This window comes from Microcaecilia unicolor, chromosome 1 (genome assembly GCF_901765095.1).
Source record: "Microcaecilia unicolor chromosome 1, aMicUni1.1, whole genome shotgun sequence".
Taxonomy (NCBI): Eukaryota; Metazoa; Chordata; class Amphibia; order Gymnophiona; family Siphonopidae; genus Microcaecilia; species Microcaecilia unicolor.
This window is the reverse complement of record NC_044031.1, coordinates 438,388,202-438,409,261: the sequence shown is the minus strand read 5'-3', so window position 1 is coordinate 438,409,261 and position 21,060 is coordinate 438,388,202.

Genomic DNA, 21,060 nt, shown 5'->3' with positions numbered 1-21,060 from the left:
TAGCCAGTACAAATGAGTCAGACCCAAACTCTGGGATATGGTGTAAATCCTCCAGTCCAAATGTTGTAAAATCTTGCAGTATGCACATATTTACAGCTCCTCCTGTCAATTTACCCATTCTTTCTGGGTGAAACAATTTAAGGCTGTGCCTGCAGCACCGGTGCAGCAAGTGGTCTCTACTTTGGATCAGACCTCCCAGTCTGTCCACCCTCTCCCAAAAGGTGTACCTCTCCTGGCCTCCACCTTTTGCTTTGAACAGGCTCGTTCCTGCTCCCGTTCCCATGCTGGGCTCCCCTGCTTCTTACCTGGAGCACTCCTCCACTTCACGGCCAATGCTTCACTGGCAGAAACCTCCACTTTAGTTAGCCTTAGTTTCATGAATCCATCCAGGACACCCCCTTCTCCACAAGGGTCTTGCTGGGGGTAGAGGCATCAAAGACTTTGTGCTCTTCGTAATAATAGCATGCATTAACTTCAAACTCCACCAATACTGCCATTCAACAACCAGGGACATTTCTTTCAGCACTTTCCCATAGATACTGCCCTTGGGCTGGCTTCTCATATCTCTGTTACTAACCAATTCCCTCTCCTAAACGACTCTAGGCAAGGGCTCCCATCAGTTTAATAATCCCCATTCCTGCCATCAGTTGGGGTGCAAATATTTACATTAAGTTTTGGCAGGCATAAGTACTCACACCAAATATTAGGTGCAGGAAACACGCTAAGCTGGTATTCTGTAAATGGCGCTCTATGCAGAGTACCCTTTATAGAATACCAGGGTAACGCAGATCTTAATAGCATTCTACTTTTGGCGCCAATGTTGTGTGCATGCTATTGCTATGGTGACATGGCCCTTTCTGTTACTTTGAGTAAGGGAGCAAAAGAGGGGATGGAGAAGAGAAGAGGTCATTGCAGCCTGAATTATCCAATCATGTGCTGTGAAATATTTTGTTTCTAAGGGACATGCAAATGAGTCTGCTATCCTATGCTATGAGAAGTTTTCTCTCTAAGGGAGAGTGCATTGTTTGAAACTGAATCTGCCAATCTGTGTGTAGGCTTTTGTTTTTAGCTAAGACTCAAACAATCTATAAAGGGCATTTGACTGGCTTTTGTTCTCACATCTTTGGAAAGGGGAGGGGGGAGAAAGGAGAGATTCTGATACATACTAGGCATGAAGACAGATACAGTAAAACATAGTAGAAATTTTCTTTTCATAACAAGAGCACCGTGACTGACTGTGTCTTGTGGAAGGCCTCACTACCGCACATTTAAGTATACAGTGACTGATCTGCACATATCCATTAGAGTGTGTTTTCTTACCCTTATCTTGAACATAACAGCATCATAATGCCTTTTCAAGTGGGAGAAAACATGTAGGTGTCAGAGGGCAAGAGAAGGAAGGAGGGAAAAGTACAGATGTACAAGGCAGCATTAGTAGCAGTAGCATTAGTTATAGTTCCACATCCAAAAGTAAGCATGTTTTATAAAGACAGAGAAGTTGAAAGAGATCTGGAAGCTCAGTCTGGCAGTAATAATAGGAACAAAGAACAGCAGCAGCCAAAGCCAGTGCAATGCTCCCTTTTATTGTAGTTCATGTTAGAGAAGATCTTGGAAACCGAAATGATGATATCCAAGAATTAGAAATGGAAGGTTTTGGAGATATTTTATGTATGGTAACTAAAGAAGTTATTAGTAACCTAATATCTGAGGAGAATACTCCTAGTGCAGATGCAAGCTATAGCATACTGTAAGTATTGTTGACAATATTACCTGTCAGAAGAACTTGTGAAACACTATTAACCACCTGTGCCACATCAGCTTCAGAGGATTTTACAGTAGTGTCCAAGTATACAGTGATGGATTCAAGGAAAAAAAAATACATGCATGAAGATATTTTAATGCCCTGGAAGATCAACATTTTTTGTATCGTGTTTGTACTGTAAAAAGTATGTGAGCCAGGAAACGTAATTGGCCATCTTTTGAACATGCCCCCCCCCCCCCCCCCCCGTACCTTAACATCCTGTCTGCTGAAGTCTTCACCTGGGCAGTGGCAGCACCACTCAAAGGCTGCCTGAAACCGGCACCAGGACGTCTTCCCTGAACAGCCCCGCCCCTCAGTCCCCCTGTACTGTGCAAATATAAGGAGATGTAAATTTCAAAAACTGACATATTTCAATCACTATAATATAGGCTAACAAATACAAATAAAATGGAAAATGATAATACCATATTATTTGACTAAATACATCTTTCAATTAGCTTTCAGAGGCCAAAACCTCTTTTCTCAGGTCAGGACAGTATACTGCTGTTACGGTATTCTTTTCTGACATGGGAAAGGAGGGTTTAGTCTCCAAACATTTGTCAAAAATGTATTAAAATTAGTCCAATAAAGATATTACCTTATTTCCATTTTCTGTATTTATTAACACAACTACCACACTACTTTATACTAAACTAAAAATAAAATTAATTTTTCCTACCTTTGTTGTCTGGCCGTTTACTGTTTCTAATTGTGTTGGTCTCAGTCTCTTGTTTCTTCTTTCCTTGATCTTAACTCTCCCCCCTTTCCACCCAGCATCTACCCCCTCTCTCTCCTCTTTCCATCCAGCATCTGCCCCCTCTCTTCTCCCTTTCCATCCAGCATCTATTTTCTTCATCCATGTGTAGTTTTTCTCCTCTTCCCTTTCCCTCATCTCAGTCAGTTTACATCTCATTCCTCTCTCTTCCCTCTCCTCCATCCATGTCCAGCATTTTTCCTCTATTCCCTCCATCCATGTCCAGCATTTCTCCTCTCTCTCCGCTCCTCCATCCATGTTCATCTCGCTTCCTCTCTCTTCCCTCCCCTCCATCCATGTCCAGAATTTTTTCTCTCTTCCCTCCATCCATGTCATCTACTCCTGTGTCTTCCCTCCCCTCCATTCATGTCCAGCATTTCTCCTGCCCCCCCAAGTGCATCTACTTCCTCTGTCTTTCCTCCACTCCATGTCCAATCCAGCATTTCTCCTTTCTCCCCTGCCCTCCATCCATGTGCATCTCCTTCCTGTCTTCCCTCTCCTCCATACATGTCCAGCATTTCTCCTGCCTCCCCTCCATCCATGTACAGCAACTCTCCTCTCTCCCCTGCCCTCCCCTCCATGTCCAACAACTCTCCTCTCCTTGCCCTCTCCTCCATCCATATCCAGCAATTCTCCTCTCTCCCCAGCCCTCCAAGTCCAGCAATTTCTTCTCTTTCCTCTGTCCTCCCCTCCATTGATCCATGTCCAGCAAGCCTCCTCTCTCCCCTGCCCTCTCTTCCATTCATATCCAGCAATTCTCCTCTCTCTCCTGCCCTCTCCTCCATTCATATCCAGCAATTCTCCTCTCTCCCCTGCCCTCTCCTCCATTCATATCCAGCAATTCTCCTCTCTCCCATACCCTCCCCTCTCATCCATGTCCAGCAAATTCTCCTCTGTCCCCTGCCCTCCCCTCCTTCCGTCCATGTCTAACAAGTCTCATCTCTCCCCTGCCCTCTCTTCCATGTCCAGCAATTTCTCCTCCCTCCCCTCCATGTCCAGTAACTCACCCCAAACACCACCTGCCCCTTTTCAGCCCCCCTCTCCTCTGAATTTCAGTCCTCCCCTCTCCTCCGAGTTCCAGTCCCAACCCCAGCCTGACCTCTTCTCCCACAACAGTCCTCTGTCCTCGCCTTCCTGCTGCCCAGAATTTAAAACTCAATTTACCTCGGGTCTCAGCAGCAGTGAAAGGTGAGCAGGATTGCCTTTAGCCTTCCCTTCTCTCTCAGCTATGGTCCCGCCCTCACAGAAACAGGAAATGAGGGCAGGACAAGAGCTGAGAGAGAAGGGAAGGCTTCAGGCAAGCCTGCTCACCTTTCACTGCTGCTGGGACCCGAGGTAAAATGAGTTTTAAATTCTGGGCGGCAGGAAGGTGAGGATGGAAGACTGTTGTGGGAGAAGAGGGCGGGCAGGTAGGGCTGGGGTTGGAACCAGAACTTCTGATCAATGGCGGGTTAGAAAAATATTGTGGGTGCTCAAGTACCCACAGCACCCATGGAGTACCACTTAGAAAAGCAACTTAGAGTGGTGTTATTTTCAGAGGAAGCTGCAAGTCAGAGTGTTCAAGCAGTAGGAGTGGAGGAGTAGCCTAGTGGTTAGTGCAGTGGGCTAAGTACCTAAGGAACTGGATTTGATGCTCAGTGCAGCTCCCTGTGACTCTGGCCAAGTCACTTAACCCTCCATTGTCCAGTAGTACCTGCATATAAAAATTGTAACTAGCAATCCCACTGAAGACTTAGAAATAATCTTGTGCTACTACTACTACTATTTAGCATTTCTATAGCGCTACAAGGCATACGCAGCGCTGCACAAACATAGAAGAAAGACAGTCCCTGCTCAAAGAGCTTACAATCTAATAGACAAAAATAAAGTAAGCAAATCAAATCAATTAATGTGTACAGGAAGGAGGAGAGGAGGGTAGGTGGAGGTGAGTGGTTACAAGTGGTTATGAGTCAAAAGCAATGTTAAAGATGTGGGATTTCAGTCTAGATTTAAAGGTGGCCAAGGATGGGGCAAGACGTAGGGGCTCAGGAAGTTTATTCCAGGCGTAGGGTGCAGCGAGACAGAAGGCGCGAAGTCTGGAGTTGGCAGTAGTGGAGAAGGGAACAGATAAGAAGGATTTATCCATGGAGCGGAGTGCTACACACCACCAATCAAAATGTTTAATTCACTACTGTAAACTTTAAAGCTTGATATTTCAAAACAGGGGAAAAGATCTCAGAGGCTTCACAGCTCTATATTATGAGCTAGTTAAAGCCTCAAAATATGACCACCCTCATCAGTCTGAAAAAAAAACCCTGAATATCTATATAATATTTAATCATTTCAAGATTGTCTGTATTCTTTCTTTGACATATGATACATGGAGGAGAAGCCTAGTGGTTAGAATACCAGTTTTGACATCCAGAGGTGGCTGGTTCAAATCCCACTGCTGCTCCTTCTGATCTTGGGCAAGTCACTTAGCCCTCTATTGCCTCAGGTATAAAACATGCCGGTGCACTGGGTATTTCTCTGTCCCTGGAGGGTGCACTGTGTCCCACCCTCGCGGAAATAGGAAGTTACATCAGAGGAGGGCGGGACACAGTGAGGGAAGGCCAAACAAGGTGATTTGCTTCCTTTACATGCAGACGCGAGGCACTGTGCTGCCGCTTCACAGATTTTTTTTTTTAAGGCAGGATTCCGGGTGGCAGGAGAAGAGGGCTGTCGTCTCTCCACAGAGCTTAGGGTAGGCAGATGGGGACTGCGGCACCAGCAGTCTTTGGGTGGGAGCAGTGGGAGTGGAGCACCCCCCACCCATCTGCCGACACCTGGGGTGGACCACCCCCACAGCCCCACCCTTGGTACGCCACTGCTGAACTGAAACTTGAACTTAAAAAGCAGCAACCAGGTCTCATTAAAATTGTGTGCAATGAACTGCTGTAATACATCGAGGAGGGGGAGCTCTAGGAAGCATAAGGGAACCTGCAGGTTTGGTTCTGGTGGGGTAAGGAGGCACCAGGAATTCTGGGAAGTGTAGCCTCAATTGTATATGTGAATGTCAGGAAAGCAAAGAGGTAAATGGAAGAAATGATAGCCGACACGGTGAAATTGGGAGACAAGATGATTTTCAGATATGTAAGTGATACAAGGAAGTGCCATAATAGCATTGTGAGGCTCAAAGCTGAGGGGGAAGAATATGTAGAAGCTGAAACGGATAAAGCTGAACTGATTAACAATTATTTTTGTTCTGTATTAATGGATGAAAGGCCGGAAGTAAGGATGGATGCATGGTAGACCAGGACTGATTCTCAGAAGACTGTGTTTGTGAGGAACTAGCTAAGCTAAAAGTAGACAAAGAAATGGATCCTGATGGGATACATCTGAGGGTCCTCAAGGAACTCTGAGAAGTTCTGGTGGGTCCACTGTCTGATCTCATCAATACTTCCTCGATGGAGTCGTCCCAGAGGACTGGAGAAGGGCAGATGTGGTCCCTAAGAGCAGAAGTAAGGAGGAGGTTGGGAATTACAGACCTGTCAGTCTGATCTGAGTGGTGAGTAAACTAATGGAAATGCTTCTAAAGCGGAGGATCATAAAGTTTCTTGAATCAAATGAACTGCAGGACCAGAGGTAGCACGGCTTCAGGGCCGCTGAGAGGGGGGCAGGGGGGACAAAATTCCCGGGCCCAGGCCTCCAGGGGGGGGGCCCGGCGCTGCAGTCCCACCCGCCACTGCCACCGGGCCCCGTCCACCCGAACCCCCACCAGCAGAAGTGCTGTCTTCTGTTCTGACTCCAGCTTGCGCAGCCCACACAGATGCGCTCCTCTCAGCTGATCTTCGCTGTACTCTGCAGGGCTTCTGTGCATCTGTGCGTCTGATGTGCAGGACGTCAGATGCACAGAAGTCCTGCAGAGTACAGCGAAGATCAGCTGAGAGGAGCGCGTCTGTGTGGGCCGCGCATGCCGGAGTCAGAAGACAGCACTTCTGCTGGCGGGGTTTGGGTGGAAGGGGCCCGGCCCGGTGGCGGAGGCGGGTGGGACTGTGGCGCTGAGGGGGCAATGACAACCTGGGGGGTGGCAGTGGGGGCGGGGCCCAGGGGGTGGGGTGGGGCCCCAGGGGTGGCCTTGTCCCGGGCCCGGCCCAGTGTCTCGGCGGCCCTGCACGGCTTCACTAGAGGCAGGTCATGTAAGACGAATCTGATTGATTTCTTTGACTGGGTGGCCAAATAGTTAGATGTGGGAGGTGTGCTAGATGTAGTGTACTTAGATTTTTGCAAAGCCTTTGACACAGTTCTCCACAGGTGACTGATTAATAAACTGAATTCCCACAGTATGTGACCTAAAGTGACTGACTGGGTTAAAAACTAGTTAAATGGCAGGAGACAGAGGGTAGTGGTAAATAGAGCTTGCTCTGAGGAAAGGGATGTTTTCAATGGTGTACCACAAGGGTCAGTCCTTGGGCCAGCTCTTTTAACATCTTTGTGAATGATATTACGGAAGGACTGTCTGGTAAGGCTTGTCTCTTTGTGGATGAAACCAAACTGTAATAGGGTGGACACCCCAAAGTGTGGATGGCATGAGGAAGGATTTAGCTAAGCTTGAAGAGTGATCTGATAATTGTCAACTAAGATTTAATGCTAAGAAATGTGGGGTCATGCACTTGGGTTACAAGAATTCAAGGGCATGGTACAATATAGGGGGTGAAATGCTTCTGTGTATGAAAGAAGTGCGGAACCTTAGGGTTATTGTGTCTGATGAACTTAAGGTGGTCGAACAGGTAGAAAAGATGACAGTAAAAGCCAGAAGGATGTTTGGGTGCATAAGGAGAGGGAAGACCAGCAGGAAAAAAAGAAGTGATAATGCCCTTGTATAAGTTTCTGGTGAGGCCCCATTTAGAAAACTGCATGCAATTCTGGAGACCATACCTACAGAAAGATGTACACAGGATAGAGACGGTCCAGATGGCGGCTACAAAACTGGTAAGCGGTCTCTGTCAAAAAACACATAGGCAAGCAACAAACAGGGTGGAGGAATGTTCCAAAGAACAAACAGAAATCAGCTTATCTTCTAGTTTATTCTCCTTGAGCGATTACATGAGTCGCCTGGACATGAAACGGCCTGTGTTTCAGCTGTTATGCTTTCTTCAGGGGTCACATAACTGAAGAGATGGAGGAGTAGCCTAGTGGTTAGTGCAGCAGACTTTGATCCTAGCAAACTGGGTTGATTCCCACTACAGCTCCTTGTGTCACTTAATCCTCCATTGCCCCAGTACAATTAAACACCAGTATATACTATGTAAACTGCTTTGAATATAGTTGCAAAAAACACAGAATGGTAGCATATCAAGTCCCATTCCCAAGAAATACAATAAAGGCTTCTTACAAATATCAATTATACATAATAATATGAAAATCATAAAGGAAAAACCCATATCAAAGAAGCCTCACATTCCTCGAAAAAAGCAGTAAGGTTTTAAGTAAGGTACAGGAGCTAACCCCCCCCCCCCCCAAAAAAAAGGGAAAAAATAGAAGGGAAAGCTTAACAGGAATAATTCCCAACAATACAATATACTGCTGAATCATGATGACCACTGCTAGTCAACTTCTTTAGGCCTAAAAAAGATCTTAGATTGTACTGAACAAAGAAAATATACTTCAACCAATGGTATTTCAGAACACATTTACATGGATATTCCAGTAAAAAGATTGCTCCCAATTTCTTCATCTCTTGTCTCATGGCCAAGAACTCTTTATGTCTATCCTGAGTAGATTTGTTACATCGGGTTATAGCCACACTCATTGACCACAAAATTATAAATGAGATTTCCTAAAATATAGTAACCGTGGTAACATAGTAAATGATGGCAGAAAAAGACCTGCACGGTCCATCCAGTCTGCCCAACAAGATAAACTCATAGTGCTACTTTTTGCGTATACCTGACCTTAATTTCTTTCTGCCATTTTCAGGGCACAGACCATAAAAGTCTGCCCAGCACTAGCCCCGCCTCCCACCACTAGCTCTGCCACCCAATCTCCGCTAAGCTTCTGAGGATCCATTCCTTCTGAAAAGGATTCCTTTATGTTTAGCCCACGCATTTTTGAATTCCATTACCGTTTTCATCTCCACCACCTCCCGCGGGAGGGCATACCAAGTATTCACCACTCTCTCTGTGAAAAAATACTTCCTGAGATTTTTCTTGAGTCTGCCCTCCTTCAGTCTCATTTCATGTCCTCTAGTCTACCGCCTTCCCATCTATGGAAGAAGTTTGCAGATTAATACCTTTCAAATATTTGAACGTCTGTATCATATCACCCCTGTTTCTCCTTTCCTCCAGGGTATACATGTTCAGGTCAGCAAGTCTCTCCTCATACGTCTTGTAACACAAATCCCATACCTTTTTTGTAGCTTTTCTTTGCACCAGTTCAATTCTTTTTACATCCTTAGCAAGATACGGCCTCCAAAACTGAACACAATACTCCAGGTGGGGCCTCACCAACGACTTATACAGGGGCATCAACACCTCCTTTCTTCTGCTGGTCACACCTCTCTCTATACAGCTTAGCAACCTTCTAGCTACGGCCACTGCCTTGTCACACTGTTTTGTCGCCTTCAGATCCTCAGATACTATCACCCCAAGATCCCTCTCACCGTCTGTACATATCAGACTCTCCCCACCTAACACATGCGTGTCCCATGGATTTCTACTCCCTAAGTGTATCACTTTGCATTTCTTCGCATTGAATTTTAATTGCCAAACCTTAGACTGTTTTTCTAGCTTCTGCAGGTCCTTTTTCATGTTTTCCACTCCCTCCTGGGTGTCCACTCTGTTACAAATCTTAGTATCATCCACAAAAAGGCAAACTTTACCTTCTAACCCTTCGGCAATGTCACTCACAAATATATTGAACAGAATCAGCCCCAGCACCGATCCCTGAGGCACTCCACTACTCACCTTTCCCTCATCCAAGCGAATTCCATTAACCACCACCCTCTGGCGTCTGCCCGTCAACCAGTTCCTAATCCAGTTCACCACGTCGGGTCCTATTTTCATGATGGAGTTCAGACCTTGTTCAAAAACAAAGTTCATGATGAAAGTGTCTTGATCATTCACTTCAGAAAAACAGCTCTCAAGGATTGCTGATATATTACTTAAATCATTCACTTCCAATTGTGACTGGTCAAATACTGATCTTCCATGGGCTGATCCCCTACTAAAGATTTCTTAGAGGCAATTGGTAAATAATAAGCTTTATTAATTGGAGGAATATTTTCTATAGGAGCTTTTAAAATATCCATAAGAAACTTTTTAAACATATCAATAGGGGTCATTCAAAACATTTTAGGAAAGTTCGAAACTCTCAAACTCAATCTTCTACAAAAATTCTCTAACTGCTCAGTTCTTCTATTAGCATACATTTGATCCTTTATTACTATAGAAACAACAGTTTTAAGATTAGAAACATCAAGTTGAATTTGTGAAATTTGCAGCATAAAATCTGTTTTACATTTTTACTAGTTCAGATCCAAACTCCCTGACCCAGGTCATAGGTATAATCCACTTTATTTCTCTCCGGTCATGGGGTCACAGGGGATCACACACCACTCTCAAGTCCCAAATTGCCTGCAGTCAAGCTGGGAGTGGGTCAATGGTCCGGAATAGAGATCCAGGGTATTGGGAGCTTAAGAGAGAATTACTAGTAGTACTCCCTTCTCTGTCATAGAGCAAATGTCCTCCTTCCATGTTAAAAACCACTCTGCACTCCAGGAGTTTTATTTAATGAAAAATAACTTTACTGGAACTTCTGCAACCAGCAGGTAAACTCTTCAGAACGTTTTATGTACATTGTTCACTCAAGGCTATTTGTGATGATCTTAGCCACTCCACTTCATATTTTTGAGTGTTCCAAAACTGTATATATTTACACAGGCTCCTGTCCTTTACCCATCCTGTTATGCCAGTAATAAACCCAACTCTATAAATGACTAACCAAAAACTGTACTGAATTTGAATTTGTAATGCACAGTGGATTTTTTGGTCTTTTTGTTGGTAAAGGTGTTTTTGCAGACAGCGTGTCTATCATCAAAAGGCATGGCTGGAAATATCTGTTGGATTGGCATATTAATGTTTGCAGGAGATCAACGTAAATGCCATGAACTATGAGGAAAGAATAAAATGAGAACTAATGCAACTCCTCATCTGTTCCAACTGTGTATGGATAAAATTTTATCAGAGCAAACAGCACAGCAGTCTGAATGAATTATTAACTGGTCTGCATACAAGAGGGTTAGTAATTAAACAGAAAGACTTTTAGGCAGGATTATTGTTCCTGACAGTGACAAGAGTGGTGAAGTCCAGCTATAAGTCAAGAGACTAACGGGTATGATTGCTTTCAATTTGTACAACAATTTGAGCCTTATTAATTTAAAACACTTTCAGATGTTGCCACAAGGGGAATGACTGCAATTAGTTTTTCAATTCACATGAGTCAAATGTTTAATAAATGCTGAACATATAGTTTTATTTATACACAATCATTTTTATCTATCATAATATGAATGTCGGTAATGAAATCAAGTGTCTTGCTCATGATTTTCATTTGAAATAACTGTGCTGTCATTTAATCTTTTTAAAGCACATAATAAGCTTTTTGACTGTGCTTTTTTTTTTTTTTTTTTAGCTGAGGAGTCATTTGCTGAAAACTCCCAAAGGCTTATTTTTGTATTGCAGTGATAAGCAGTTCATCTTTATGGTGGTGAATTTAGATGAAGGACTGTGACTTTTAGCAGCACTGGTCTTCATTTTCTAAATTATATACAGAAGCTATCTCAGCAGTGTCACTTTATAGTTATGGGGAAAATGTGTTTCATTGTGAAGGGTATGAACTGCATTCACATTTCCTGGTAGCAAACTGGGAAGCCCATGTGCTAAAGATGCTCTGCTTTGAAGGTTACAGTGAGCAACTTTCCAGAACTAACAGGTGTAGTAAATCAAACTTTATTGCCCAGTTTATTAAGATAAACATATACTAATGTGGAATGTACCCAGAAGGCCATATTAAAGGGGACTGGGCCATTTTAGTGCTGCAACCTTTGCAAGTTCCCATTCACTCACTCACATTTATTGGCCAAATTGCTTGCGAGTTCAGGGCAACTATTCACCTGATTCCCACAATACAGTCCTGTGCACCCACCCAGTCCTTCCAAATGCAAAGATCTCAGAGATTTCTTACCAATTCTATATATCTCTTTTACAAAGGACTAACTAAGGCACTCATAACGCACACACCATCCATCACCCCTACCCTCCCACAATTATCCCATGTACCCATCCCCTCCCCCCCCCCCAAATCGTAACCTCACAAGCAAACTTAGTGGCATAATAATGGCCGTAGCTTTATTTAACATAACAACAATATAGACAATTGCTACAACTCTGAAAATAAATACATAGCAATTAAAAAAACACAACCATGTATCAACCCCTGCCCAATCTAGCCAGATAGTATCGAACTAGCAGTGGAAGTCTTCATCACCCAAGGCTGCGGTATCGCCAAGCCCAAAACCCCAAGGTGGTGAAGCATTGAAATGCATAAAAATACCATAACTTTGCAACACAGTACCCCACACTTACTCCAAATCACCCTCAAACCCTGCTACAAGTGGTGACAGCTTAATGATTGTCGCCGCTCACTCCCAAAATAAGCTGTGGCCCCTTTGCAAGTACAGCAAACAAGTAATAAATCTTGTAATGCATTAAGGAAAATGTCCAGCCCAATATCTGATAAATGTACCCCATCTGGTCTGTAAAGGCCAGGACAATCAGCCGTCAGGAGTTCCTGAGAAATCACCAATCCCCTCAATTCCAAGGCAAACTTAGAAATATCGGCATTAACTCATTTTTGCAAATGTTCAATTGCTTTTTGGCATCTGGCACCCTTCCAGACCAAACAGGGAATCACATGGGACCAAATTAACCCAGCATGGGGAGATTTACAAGCTGCCACAAAATGAGCCCTCTTTAAAAATCTAACCAGCTCAACCCCTTTGATCTTACAGAGATTGTTATTCCCCCAAGTGAATGACAATAAACTGTGGTGAAGAAAAGCACTTTGCTGGTAGCAGAGTAGACAACAGCTGACCCTAGAGCATGCTTCGTAAGCCCTTCTATAGAATGTGAATCCCCTGAGCAGCTAGCCCCAGGTTCACACCCCAATTAGACTCAGCAGCTTTCTTCTGAGCCCAAAAGATGAAGGAGTGTCCAATCATCCAGACACACACCTCAGGAGGTAATGAAGCCAAAGGAGAAACTAAGACAATAAGAGAAAAAATAACATTAATCAAGATCCCCAGGTCCAAGACACATATAGTACAAATATTTTCTAGAGATCTAACGCCCAAAATGCTTGATAAGCACAGATCACACACCTTGGGCAGCAGCCATGGATGCAGCACTCATCCAGAAAGAATGGGTCCAACCCCACAAAAGTCAAACACTTTTCAAATACAACAGCTGATGCCCATACATATGAATGAACCAATGAACAATCCCTGAAGGATGAAGATGATTAAAGGCAAGTGCACATCCAACTGAACAAGTTGTCTGATCCAGAAGCACCCGAATTTGAACCCAACAACCCCTACCTTTTTGATAGGTTTTTGATCGGTGAATACAAAAAAGCAACTTGTCAGAATACAACTGAACATCAGCCCATAACAAGCCTGACTCACCCAAAGACTTTTTATTAGGAGCAACCAACTCACCCACCCTCAATGCAGCAAAAAAGGCCAAAGAAAATGCCGACGGAAATAACAAGACCTCAAAAGTGGAGTGGAGGAGTGGCCTAGTGGTTACAGCACCATTCTTGATATCCAGAGGTGCCCAGTTCAAATCCCACTGTTGCACCTTGTGATCTTGGATAAGTCACTTAAGCCTACATTACCTCAGGTACAAACTAAGGGGCCCTTTTACCAAGCTGTGGGAAAAAGGGTCCTGCGCTGGTTTCAGGGGCTGTTTTTCCCATGTGCCAGAGCCCTTTTTCCCACAGCAGGTAAAAAAGCCCCTAGCACACATAGTCATGTGGTAAGAGAACTCTTACCACATGGCCATGCGATGGAGAGCCCTAACACCACCCATTGAGGTGATGATAAGGGCTCCTGCGCTAATCTGCTAGTAACCAGGCAGCACGTGGCTATGCCTAATTACTGCCAGTTTACTGCCGTGCAAGCTATTTCCGGGGGTTTTCTTTTTCCCCCTAGAAACGGTGCACGCTCGGGGCAGGACTACCTCAACATAAATAACACCCAAACTGGGAAGGTCCTCCAAAAAGGCAACACTGTGACATCATCCACTCATCTTCCAAGAAGCAGGCCAAAGTTCTGCACACTAGTCCCCCTAAAAATAGGCACCAAATCCAATCCCTCCTGATGCATCTGTGAATAAGGTCAAATTCCAATTAGACACCGGCAGAGCCTGCCACACCCAAACACCATTAAAAGATTGCAAAAACAGTCCCAAAATGCTAAGATCTGCTTTTATGAAGGCAGGAAGCTGAATCCAATAATACAGTTTCATCAAGCTCCTCAATAAAAGGGTCAGGTGACGGGAAAAACCCCCCAACCCTGCAGAATTACCCAGGATGCATAATTAAAATGACCGACTAATGATTGAATGACTTACTCAACTCCACAATAGCTTCTCACAACACAGACACTTTCTCTGCAGGGAGTCTCGACAACATGTGGACAGAGCCCAACTCAATATCCAGGAAAACAAGCTGAATACATGGACCCACTGACTTATCCTCTGCCAATGGAATACCCAAATCATAGGCTACACTCCAAAATTATGCCATAAGCTGTTTGCACTGAGATGAATCTGCCCATCCCCAAATAAAAAATCATCCAAATAGTGGCAGTCATATCCGACCAAAACACCTGCTGCACGACCCAATGAACAAAGGTAGAAAATCTCAAAATATGTACAAGCCACTGAACAGCCCATTGACACGCAGTGATCAAAGTAAAATTGCCCCTCAAAATGAAAACCCAACAAATGAATTGATTGTGGATGAACTTGCAGTAATTGGCATGCTGACTCAATTTCGGCAATGTCTGTCAACCCTCCAGGCCCCAAAGACCACAACATGTCCAACGCTGAATCAAAAGAGGCCTACCACAAGGAGCAAAAATCCCTATAATTAATGGAATGAACACTTCTGCCCAGAGGGAAGGACAGATTATTAACCTAAATTTTCCAGCTTCTTTTTTGGGAACAATGCCCAAAGGGAATACCACAAAATTCTCAAAAGGAGGCTCTTAAAAGGGGCCTGCAATGTGTCCCAGCAGTAATTCCTTAGTCATTTTTTCTGCAACCACCATCGCATGCTGCTGGACCGATGGATTATTGGAACAAGAATGATTACCGGACTAGCAAAAGGTGTATCAAAACCTTTGTAAAACCCCTCCCATAACAATTGGGCAGCCTCATGATTGGGATAATGCTGAAGCCATAACTGAAGGACAGGCAACTTAAAAAGGAATGGGGTCTTGACCAAACATGTTTCCAGTCATCCTGGCAAGCTGGATCAACAATATACTCTGGGACAATATAAACCTGGATGGGGACCCCTACACCTGCTACAATTGTGTTGAAACTGGCAAGTGGTATGGTCTCAATGGCTCGAGTTGAACTGGAAGCAAGGACTAACCCAACTTCCAACCTGGAAACCACTGTGATCCCAGCTCCCCCAAAAGTGACAACTGAGGGGAATCCGGACCTCCCATATCTGAAGGTACTGAAACCCCCTAAGGGTGCAGACAAAGAGGAGGCTCCTGGAAATGCCTGGGCATGAAATGAATGTCTATCCTGAGTCATTTCTGCCAACCACAGATCTACATCCCTATAACCTCACACCTCAGCCTTTTCCAACTCCAAACTCTTCCTAAACTGTGTGTCATAATTCAGCTACGCCCAGCCCCGTAAATGCAAAAGGCACACAAAATCAGATCCATATACCTTTGACCTCCCCCAGAATACTTGCTAGATATTAAAAGTGAGAAACCAATTTAAAATATTCCTAGAAACATGCACCTTAGACTTTTGCCCCTTGTCTCTCTTCTCATCAGCCTGCTTACCATCTCCACCAGTCTGTTCACATTCCAAAAGTGCAAACAAATCAACAAATTTACCTTTAAGAATGTTTTTTTCTCAACTTTTGAGATACCTGGCAATCTAAAGACACAATAGTACTGTAACTATACCTCACTCACTCCTGCGTGTGATGTAAGATAGGAACCAGATTCCGAGAAGCCAGATGTTAGCAGTCGTGGCAACTTCTGGGGAATCAGCACACAGGAATGAGGGGCAAGGAACAGAAACTAACCACGTCACCTACCCTCAAAGGATAGGTGAGGAAATGTAAACTAAATGTAGGGATTTTGCTTAGATCTTGGTGGAACGCAATGAACTAGTCCTCAAAATATTCATGAATATTTATTGTCTTATCTTTACCCAATAATATGATAACATTTACAACAACCCTTTAACAAAGAGCCTTAAGATAATTGTATTACAGTGTTCTTAACCTTCAACTCTTTGCTTTCTGATTCTAATGAGTTGTAGTTACTATAAAGCAATACTTATTTGGTTTATATGCTTTCTTTTCACAGGACTTCACACGGCATCGTGTGTTTGATCCTCTCACAGCCTTTCCCTGGGTCAGATGTGGCTCTCGGGTGCACTGCAGGGTCACACCAGCATTGCAATGTGGTGGGTGTAGGGTATTGGGCTCCGTGATTTCACTAGCTTGTGTTACAGTCTCACGATGTTGGTAGTTGGTAGGCAGTACTCCCATGGTGCTTTTCCCTCTGCTTACTGGGTCAGAGTGTGCCCTGTTTTGTTTCCGGTAGTCCACGAGGTAGTGGCCATTTTTGTAAGTCCGTTTTAGATCCCTTTCGTGTGTTAGCCACGTTACAGAACTTAGTTCTTACCTTGAATGTTGCTGAAAGAGGGCATTGTACACCATTCTGCCAGCTCTGACCTACTGCTAATCTTAGTACCAGGGAGACTCGTTGCCAGTGGGGCACAACCTCTGATCTGCAGTTAACTGTGAGTAAACGCGGTTATTGAAATAAAGGACGTTTTCAGTGAGATTAGTCTTACGGTGTGAACTGCTGTGCCAAGGTTATACAGCAGCAACAAGTCCTGTCCCTGGAGCAGTTTTAGTGGGTAATGCAGTGCACTTCAGGCAGGTGGACCCAGGCCCACCCCCCACCCCCTACCTGTACCACTTGTGGTGGTAAATGGGAGCCCTCTAACCCCCCCCCCCCCGCAAAAAAAAAAGTCACTGTACCCACATGTAGGTGCCCCCTTCACCATTAAGTGCAATGGTAATGGTGTAGAGTTGTGGGGAGTGGGTTTTGGGGGGGGGATTTGGGGGTCTCAGCACCCAAGGTAAAGGAGCTATGCACCTGGGAGGTAATTTAATGTTTTTTCCTATTTTTTAAAGTGCCCCCTAGGGTGCCCAGTTGGTGTCCTGGCATGTGAGGGGGACCAGTGCACTATTAATCCTGGCCCCTCCCACGACCCAAAACCTTGGATTTGGTCGTTTTTGAGCTGGGACGCTTCGGTTTCGATTATCGCTGAAAAACGAAAATGCCCAGCTCAAACGCCCACATCTCAAAAACGCCCACATCCAATGCATTTGCCTGGCACAAACCGTATTTGCAAAACTAAAGATAAACGTCCATCTTTTCAAAAATACGATTTGGCCCACCCCTTTACGGACCCGTTCTCGGAGATGGACGTTCATACACATGGGCGTTTTCGTTCAATTATGCCCCTCCATGTGTGTTCCCAAAACAAAACCTGCAACCTCCCCACAACCCCCCCCCCCCCCAACAGTAAAGGGAGCCACCAACTGCATCTGCTGACAATCCTCCCTATCAGACTCAGGAAAGGAGGAATCCTCAGAGTAATCCCATGAGTCTGAAGAATCCCATAACTGCATAGAATCTACCCCCTCCATCTTCCAACAAGACTTCTCCTTATCCAAATGTTTTAAAACATGATACAAGTGCTTCAGGAATTTCTTATCCCATCACTACTTACCTAATGACTTAGCATCTTTTTTTCCCAGGAAGGGAAACTGAAACCTCCCATACTCCCCCCCCCCCCCCCCCCAGAAGACAGAGAGGGGCCCACCTCCTTTGTATGTCCCCACCCCCAAAACCACATCCCACAACTCTGACTCCGGTTGCTTAGCACTAGAAGACCCAGAGGCAGCAACCCCTGGATGCTTGCTCCTCTTCCCACTGTCACTTCCCCCCACACTTTGAACAGCCACTGTCTTAGCAGTCATCACCTCACTAACCAGCCCAGCACCAGAAATGGGGGAGTGGCCTAGTGGTTAGGGTAGTGGACTTTGGTCCTGGGGAACTGAGGAACTGAGTTTGATTCCCGGCACAGGCAGCTCCTTGTGACTCTGGGCAAGTCACTTAACCCTCCATTGCCCGCCACATTGAGCCTGCCATGAGTGGGAAAAGTGTGGGGTACAAATGTAAAAAAAAAAAAAAAATGACCAAGCACCACAGAACACACATCCAGAAAAAAAAAATCCCTGACCTAAGACACACTTCACAAACTCATCCAAATGATGCACAGTCCCGGACCGGCACTCCCCACAAATTCCCTACCACAAAAAGACTTCTTCTTGGTCACCTCTAACCTCCCCCCACCACCACCACACACACGCAGAAAGAACCCCAAAACATACCGGCAAACCTTACCAGCAAAGCTCCACCAACCCAGTATTCGTCCCTGACCTACCCCCTGTGTTCCAACTGATAATCCACACTACCTGCAACCTCTCACCATCCAGGAAAACCCTTCCCCATTAAGCCTAACCCTGCCATACCACACTCCCCCCAGGAAGTATTCTGCATGCTCGGCCAAGTTACTGCGTTACTGCATTCATGGCCAAAACCATGAGCTTTCCTTATTTTTTGTACTATAGAAATTTAGTATAATCTATCTATATGTGCATCCTTTTGGAAAGTTTACAGAATAGATAGGTCTTGAAATAATACATAGAGAATACTAGAATTTTCTAGAAATTTAGAATTGATTTAGTGAAGAGAATAATGTTAGGAAAGGGAACAGTTTTCTTGCTTTTCTCTGCAGATGCAGGAGGCAAATCAACAGAAAAAGGACACACAAACAAACACACAGAGTGTATATGTGGAAAAGACAGTATTTGAACACCAGTGTCTGCACCTGGTTCTTTTTTAAATTGACCGCAGCTGTGCACGTGTACCTGCATAGTGGTGTTTTAAGTTATTTCAGTACATATGTGTCCCTGTTACTTCTGATTAATGACATTTTTTCTAGATGGTTATTGCGTTATAGTGTTACTACTGAAAGAACTAGCAAAGGGTCCTCTGGTGATGTTAATGAGGGTCCTCTCCAGAGCTATGAGACACTTTTTAGGTGAATCATCAGCTTGGGAAGAGCTTGCAAATTTCATGTTTGTGTATCACTCATATGGGTACGTCAAGCTGCCACTTCAAACATGATAAGGGTATTGGACCAGACTAATGTGCAGGATAAGAGTGACAGGAATATGTGTGTTATACTGTAGAGGGGATAAAATTACTTTTCTTTTGATTCTATTTTTTTAGACAGAACAGAGTGCCAAAGATCAAATCATGTCTGCAAACAATTGGTGGACCCACTTACAGTGTACCCTGTGGCTATGTTTACTATGTATGTTTATGTTTCAAGTTTATTTATCACTGGATATACCGCTCATCAATCTAATATATAAGCTAGTGGGGGCTTTTGTCCCTTCTTCCAGCTTAAGCAGGGAGCACTTCAATTCTCTTCCTGTTAGCTTTCTCCTGGGGCTTTTCTCTCCTTTGCTCTGTTGCTGTCTGCCAGAACAGCAACTGTTTTAACTCCTTACCAGTGTTGCCAGATGGAAAAAGATTTGTCACGCCCAAAGCCAGACCAAAACCGCACAAAATCAATTTGCATGTGAATGACATCATTAATAAATATTAATGAGGCTATTTGCATGCAAATGACATCATTAAGCCCACCTCTGTGGGGTTTCTACTGGCCGCAGCCGTGGGAAAACCAGCCAACCTGCGACCAGTGGCCGCGGGGGAAAAAACGCGGCAGGCGAAAAAAACACTGGCGGGGCTTAAAAAAGCCGCCCAAAATCCCGCAACCCGCACGCGACGTGAAAAAGCCACAGTGGCTCACGGAAAGGAGCCCAACTGGGTGAGAAACCCGCAGCCCTGGCAACACTGCTCCTTACTCTGGCAGGCTGCATAGCTGCTGATTACTCAAAGCTGTTCCAGGTGCTGATTGGTGCACTTGTCTAAGGCCTTGCTCAGTTCCCTGAGCCAAATTGGTGGAGGGTCAGCCTTATATTTTAAAGAAGGCCTTGAATCAAATAGACTACAAATTGTGCAGGACACAAAACACATTTTGGAATCCCTAAGATAGAAATTCCATTTTAAAGGGGAAAAGGATAGTGATAGGAGTGTACTACCTTGCATCTGGTCAGGATGAACAGACAGATGCAGACATGTTATTAGAAATTAGGAAGGCTAACAAACTAGGAAACACCATAATAATAGGTGATTTCATTCACCCCGATATTGACTGGGTAAATGTAACATCAGGGCATGCTGCGGAGGTAAACTTCCTTGATGAAATCAAGGACTACTTTATGGAGTGGCTGGTTCAGGAACCAACAAGGGAGGGGGGTGCAATTCTAGACCTAGTCCTTAGTGGAGTACATGATCTGGTGCGGGAAGTAATGTTGCAGGGTTCACTTGATAACAATGATCATGACATGATCAGATTTGATATAAGCTCTGGAGTAAGTATGCACAGGAAATCCAATACTTTAGCATTTAACTTTCAAAAAGGAGATTATGATAAAATTAGGAGAATGGTTAAAAAAAAACCTCAGAGGAGCAACTGCAAAGTCAAAAATTTACATTCAACATGAATTCTACTTAAAAATACTATCCTGGAAGCCCAGACCAGATATATTCCATGTATTAAAAAAGAAGGAAGGAAGGCCAAATGACAACTGGCATAGTTAAAAAGTGAGATGAAGGAAGCTATTTTAGCTAAAAGAAAGTCCTTCATAAAATGGAAGAAATATCCAACCAAAAATAATAGGGGCATAAGGAAAGTCAAATGCAAAGCACTAATAAGGAAGTAAAAGAAAAAAAGACTTTGAAAATAAGATTGCAGTGAAGGCAAAAACATAAAGTAAAACTTTCTCAAGTATATTAGAAGTGAGAAAACAGTAAAATAATCATTTGGACCACTAGATGACCAAGGCATAAAAGGGGCACTCAGGAAAGACAAGGCTGTAGTGGAGAGATGTAATGAATTCTGATTTTTTAAAATTTCACCAAGGAAGATGTGAGAGAGATATCAATGCCAGAAATGGTATTCAGTGCTGATGAGTCAGAGAAACTGAAACAAATCTCTGTAACCTTGGAAGATGTCAT